This window comes from Eptesicus fuscus, chromosome 12 (genome assembly GCF_027574615.1).
Source record: "Eptesicus fuscus isolate TK198812 chromosome 12, DD_ASM_mEF_20220401, whole genome shotgun sequence".
Classification (NCBI taxonomy): Eukaryota; Metazoa; Chordata; class Mammalia; order Chiroptera; family Vespertilionidae; genus Eptesicus; species Eptesicus fuscus.
This window is the reverse complement of record NC_072484.1, coordinates 31,778,790-31,784,946: the sequence shown is the minus strand read 5'-3', so window position 1 is coordinate 31,784,946 and position 6,157 is coordinate 31,778,790. Positions and strand designations below refer to the sequence as shown.

Below are 6,157 nucleotides of genomic sequence, written 5' to 3'. Positions count from 1 at the left end.
GTGGTGGCGATCCTGTGTCCACATGGGGGCAGGATCTTTGACCACATGGGGGCAGCTATATTGTGTGTTGCAGTGATGATCAATCTGCATAGTACTCTTTTATTAGATAGGATAGAGGCCTGGTACAGGGGTGGGGGCCAGCTGGTTTGCCCTGAAGGGTGTCCCTGATCAGGGTGGGGTACCCTTGGGGCATGGGGCAGCCTGAGCGAGGGGCCTGTGGTGGTTTGCAGGCTGGCCACGCCCCCTGGCAACGAAAGCAGAGGCCCTGGTATCTGGAATTTATTTTCCTTCTACAATTGAAACTTTGTAGCCTGGAGCAGAGCTAAGCCTGGGGCTCCCTCCGAGGCCTGAAGCCATTTGTGTTGGGGTTATAATTGAAACTTTGTTGCCTTAAGCAGGTGGGCCCGGCCAGGGTGTGTGGAAAGCTTTGCTTCCCCTGTTGCCGGCAGCAACCCTGGCCTGCTCTCTCAAGCTCCATTCTGCGGCCATTTGTTTGAATTTCTTTACCTTCTATAATTGAAACTTTGTAGCTTGAGTGGAGGCTTAGGCCTGCAACGGCTGGCAGAAAGCTTGGCTTCCTCTGTTACCTAGGAAACCTTGCTCTCTGTGGCTGTAGCCATCTTGGTTTGGGTTAATTTGCATGCTCGCTCTGATTGGATTGTGGGCGTGGCTTGTGGGTGTGGCTTGTGGGTGTGTCGGAGGTATGGTCAATTTGCATATTTGTCTATTATTATATAGGATGTAGACAATTTTGAAAATACAGACATGACATACTTTCTTTTTTAAAAAACAAAAACCAAGCTTATTTGTTCATTTCTTGCATTTGAAGTACTCCTCGATGACATCCTTTGCCTGAGACTCTTTGCCATAGTCCTTAACCACCACGCAACTGCAGCCAACCACCTTCCGGGGTTTTCCCTCTCTGTCCTTTTTCCAGAGGCCTACCCACTCACCCAGTTTCTTGTTGTTAACCTTAATGAGGTTGATTTGGTGTTCAGCACAAAGAGCCCCACCAACTCGACGTACTTAGGCTCATCACAGTTGGATGCAAGTACCCAAAGGTGGGCTTGGCGCTTGTCTAAGGCTTTGGCAGCTTCTCGAATTCCGCGCGCGAGGCCGTCGTGGATGAGGACGGTCTTCAGCGCCTCTTGCAAAGCAGCGTTAACACCCATTGCGCCTCCAGCAGCAATGCCTTCCTCGGCCACGGGGTGGGTTACGGTTAGAGCCGAATCTTGAACGCACCCAAGCCTCCGCCTCCGCGCAACTCCGCGGGGTCAGGGAAAGAGCCATACTTTATTTTTTTAATGAGCTTTTTAAACCAAAGCAAATCTGTCTATAAACATTTTAATTTCCTTTGCCTTTCTATAAAGCATTAGATCTCCCATTACTTTGAGGACATATAAGCGAACTGTGAACATGGGTTTTGTGGGTAGGCATAATTCTAACGTTGCCCCATCCTCAAGATTCCTGTCCCCTGGTTAGTCAAACACTAATCCGAGTACTGCTGTGAAGGGAGTTTGCAGATATATAATTAAAGTCTCAGGTCAATTGGCCTTAATATACAGAGATTATCCGTATGGGCCTGCCCCGGTCAGAGGGGCTCTTTAGCAGCAGGGTTTTCTCTGGTTGGTAGAAGGAGTCAGAGAGATTTGAAGCATGAAAAGATCTGATGCATCCTTGCGGGCTTGAAGATGCAGGGGACCCATGACCAAGAATGTGGGTGGCTTCTAGAAGCTGAAAGCACTCCAGTCCTACCGGAGGAACTGAATTCTGTCAACAACCTGAATGAGCTTGGAAGCTGACTCTTTCCCAGATCCCAACCCAACTGACACCCTGATTTCAGACTTGTGACACCCTAAGCATAGAACTTAGCCGAGCCCACCAGGACTTCGGACCCAAGAACCATGAGCTAATAAATATATGTGTGAGCAATCAAATATATGTGGTGTTTAAGCTGCTAGCTCTGTGGGCATTTGTTATGCAGCACTGGGAACCAATACAGATTTCCAACTAAAATGGGTTTTGATTTTATGAATTAATGACTTACAAATTGGTTATATCCAGATTAGATTATAAAAATTTGTGAACTAAAATTCCACTAAAATTTTCTGTGTGGATTTAACAGAATTAACATTTTTCTAGTAATTCTTAACATTGATATTCTTTGCATTGGCATGTTATATTTTCTGATATTTTAAAAATGCCTTTTGAGACTTTAATATAATGGTAAGTACCCATATATACCTAAAGATCTTAATAATATACTTAAGTTAGATTAAATTGTTTTTAATTAAGATTGTCGTTTTAAATAATGTTACAATTTAAACATACTTTGATATGACAATATAGGTAATATTATCTTAACATTATTAAGTGTAGTGTAGTAACTAAGATTTAAGATTGTCAAACCAGTTATAAGTGAGAGAAAAACTGAGGAAAATAAGAAAGGGGAAAAAAGTAATTGATAAGCTTCAATATTTGGATAATTTTTTAAGTTGTAACCAATAGTTTGTTGGCAAACCTTTTTACATGGGACAACTAGAGCCACCTGCAGCTTCTGACCATGTGAAATGTCATCATCTCCATATCTGTTTCTCCAGTGACCAGCACGGTCTTGGCCACAGGGCAGCTGAATGTGAGATTACAGCTTCTAGGGCAGAAAAAACACACTGCCCTTTTTTCCCTACTAAAGATATGACAGTGATCTTTCTCCAGAGGGAAAGAAATAGAACCAGGGTAGCTGGTCACCAAAACTAATTTCTTTCCCTCCTGAATACACTGCTACACTACATCTCACGGACTTATTTGCAGTTAAGGGGGTCATATGACCGAGTTCTTTCTGGCCAACAGAATGTAGGTGGAAATGATTATGCCTCTTCTTGGTGACCTATAAAACCCTCATGCAGAATATCCCATTCTCCTTCACTGAATATCCTTCAGGGGAGGGTAATACCCAGTGTGACCTTGGACAACACATGTAGATGTCAGGGCCTCCACCAGCATGGGTCTCGGACTAATTTCACAGAGGAGCAAACCACACCTCACACTACGGATTGGAATGTATGTGAGTAAACTATGATAGCTGAACTGGAACGTTTGTTTGTTATATGACCTAATACCAATAAAGAGACAAGAAATAGAGACAAATATTTACAATCCTAACCTCTCCTTCGTCGAAGAAGAGAGTCAAACAACAGGCACTAAAATTTTCTAGACACAGAGAAAAAAACTTAGCCTGATAACCACCAGGGGCCACATCCACCCTCATAGGTCACTACCTGGGTAGAATATCTGAGTCTAAATTTAACAGTAAAAAAGCGTTTACCACTAGCCCTAACTGGTTTGGCTCAGTGGATAGAGTGTCAGCCTGTGGACTGAAAGGTCCCAGGTTCGAGTCCAGTCAAGGGCATGTACCTTGGTTGTGGGCACTTCCCCAGAAGGGGGTGTGCAAGAGGCAGCTGATCGATGTTTCTAACTCTCTATCCCTCTTCCTTCCTCTCTGTAAAAAATCAATAAAACATATTTTTTTTAAAAAAGCATGTACCACAAAATTTTTAAAAATTGATTCATTATGAACTTACATGTAAAAATTACAAAGACTTAAGTCAGGACCCCTACTCTGCCTTTTCCCCATGGCACTTATCAGTTCCCTTTTCTTAAAATCACTGTATTGAGGTATAATTGACATACAAAAAGCTGTAGGTATTTAATGTATACAACTTGATGGGTTTGGAGATAAGTACACACCCGTGAAACCATCACCACAATCAAGGCCATAAGTTTCTCCAACCTAGCTCTAGCCAGTTTGGCTCAGTGGATAGAGCATCAGCCTGAAGACCAAAGGGTCCCAAGTTCGATTCCAGTCAAGGGCACATACCTTGGTTGCAGGCTCCTCCCTGGCCCGGGCCCTGGTGGGGGCTAGTGCAGGAGGCAACCAATGGATGTGTCTATATCCCCCATTGCCCTCCCCCACCCCACTCCCGCACATGCCCTCACCCCCCTACCTGAGGATAGTTTCCCATTGATTTTTCAGAGAGAGGGAAACACAGAGAGAAATATCGATGTGAGAGAAACACATCGATTGGTTGCCTCCTGCACAGACCCCAACCAGAACCCGGGCCAGGGAGGAGCCTGCAACCAAGGTATGTGCCCTTGACCGGAACTGAACCCACGGCCTTTCAGTCCACAGGCTGATGCTTTATCCACTGAGCCAAACTGGCTAGGGTGCAGTATTTTTTCTGATATTCTTCCTCAGGCAAGGGAATCAAAAGAAAAAATAAACAAATGGGACTACATCAAACTAAAAGGTTTTTGCACAGCAAAAGAAACCATCAACAAAATGAAAAGACAACCCAGCCAGTTGTGGCTGAGCATTGATCTATGAACCAGGAGGTCATGGTTTGATTCCCAGTCAGGGCATATGTCCAGATTGGGGTTCATGCAGGAGGCAGCCAATCAATGATTCTCTCTCATCACGGATGTTTCTCTCTCTCTCTCTCCTTCTCCCTTCCTCTCTGAAATCAATAAAAATATATTTTTAAGAAAAGAAATGGTCAAGCAAGACCTCCCTGAGAAAGGAAACTTGAACTCGGAGGGCATGGTGACTCGGCTGCACGAAGACCTGGAGAACAGTCTTCAGAGCAGGGGACCAGCCACTGCAAAGGCTGAGCAGGAAAGGAGCTCGTCTGGCAGAGTAAGGAAGGCTCCTTGGACTAAGAAATAGGGACAGGAGACTGGTGAGAGGAGGCTGGAGGCTGGCCAGCTCAGGTGGACAGGAAGCAAGGAATAGCAATAGGAGCAAAACAATGGCCTCCCATTCACACACTAATGGCCAAAAGGATCTTCTCCAATTGTGAACTCTACAATAAAAATACACTGGAGATTTAAAAGCTGGGGATCCATTCCCCGGGGCCAGGCCTTAAAGTTGTTGATAGGTTCATTTTATTAGCCCTTTACTGCCATCTTCTGGTTATACTCGGTATGCCCACACCAAAGTCTACACACAACATGGGCATAACCAGGACACTGTGACTCTGCTGCCCAGGACCATACCAAAGCCTCCTAATTCCTACTGGTGTCCTAAACCAGATTTAGATCAAGGAACTTCACGATACCAGAAATTGGCCTTAGAACGAGAAACTTACATTTACTCGATTAGCTGGCCCCAATGCCAGAATAGGCTTTTCAAACATCCCCTACTAAAATTTAAAAATAATGCCTGGTCATCTAATACTGCCTGGGTCATGCCTGCCTACAACCTTTATTATGCTAAATTTTCCACCTTTGGGACATTCTACACCTTTGCAAAGTGCTCTGGAGACACCTGTTCTTGCCATTAAAGGCAACAGCAAGTTGATTTCCCCCTCCTCCTCCTCCTCCACATCCCTATACACCCGTTCTCATTCCTGCCGCCCTCCAATGCTCCAATAAAGGATGCTGGACAACTAAGGATAGATAACAGGATGGGATCCTTTCATTATCTAGTGCCCCACCCCCACCCCCATGATCCCAAATATGCTGATTTGGAATCCTGATAATCCTAATTTGCCTAAGGCAGAAACTTTGCCAAAATTCCACGGATATAAGAGCCAACTCAAAGCTAATAATGATGAACTTTCACAGGAGGTGGCGGTAACTATATGGTGTGGATAGTGAATCATGGGCAGAGTAGCTTAAAATGGACACACAGGAGAAATATCCTCAAATGTATGTGGGCTGGTCCCTCCCTGCCAAGTGCTGTCACCCAGACCTACACTCCTGCTAACCCGTGGGCAACTCCCTCCTCCCCACCCCCTTCTCTCTCACCCCCCTCCGCACCTACAATGGTGGGATTCAGCCACAGTGACCATGACCAGGAACTGTCACTGTATGGCCTTTTCGTTACGCTTAGCTTTATTGGGGCTCATTTGTCAGTGAAGGCCCAGCAAGTTTCCAAGTGTATTAAACTCACCCTGGCACTGGTCCTAACAGGACTGGGCACAAATTGGGAGGGAACCTGGGCTTCCACTGAACCAGGAAGGGGGCGGCCTGGAGCCACAGAGCCACGGAGATTCAAGCTGGGGGTCAGTCTGGCATTTCTTGAGAAGTTTTGAGCCCCAGATGCAGCCAGCACAGCTGCCCTCATATTAAGACAAAGCCCATTCCCCCAGGCACTGGC

At 45.5% G+C, this 6,157-nt stretch overlaps 1 pseudogene; it reads right to left on the bottom strand.

Annotated features, from left to right (window-relative positions):
• Window positions 1-787: 787 nt before the first annotated feature.
• Window positions 788-1,456, bottom strand: LOC103285810 (40S ribosomal protein S12-like; annotated as a pseudogene).
• Between the last annotated feature and the right edge of the window lie 4,701 nt (window positions 1,457-6,157).